This window comes from Sinocyclocheilus anshuiensis, unplaced genomic scaffold, assembly GCF_001515605.1.
Source record: "Sinocyclocheilus anshuiensis isolate Anshui unplaced genomic scaffold, SAMN03320099.WGS_v1.1 scaffold758, whole genome shotgun sequence".
Taxonomy (NCBI): Eukaryota; Metazoa; Chordata; class Actinopteri; order Cypriniformes; family Cyprinidae; genus Sinocyclocheilus; species Sinocyclocheilus anshuiensis.
Window position 1 is genome coordinate 1,641,662 of NW_015548126.1, and position 350 is coordinate 1,642,011.

Here is a 350-nt window from a genome sequence, read left to right on the forward strand (position 1 = left end):
AACTAGAGGTGCACGTAAAAATCTATTCATATATGAATCGCGATTCTGTCTTCTAACGATTCTAATGGATTCACGTTTCAAAATCAATGTTCTAAAGCCGCGGTTTTCATCCTGTTCCTCGCGTCGCCCTGCTCTGCACACGCTCTGCATCTCTCTCTCTCTTTCTCGCTCTCATTCAGCTCAGCAATGAACTGTTACAATTATACACTTATTTTCACATAAAGCTATGAGAAAAGTTAAACAGCGTGCAGTTGCCGCACTGTATTAAAGCTTTAATCAGAATAAAACCGCATATTAAAAGCTAACATAAGCAGTAGCATTTACAAATAACAGTGTATCTAAAAGTATGA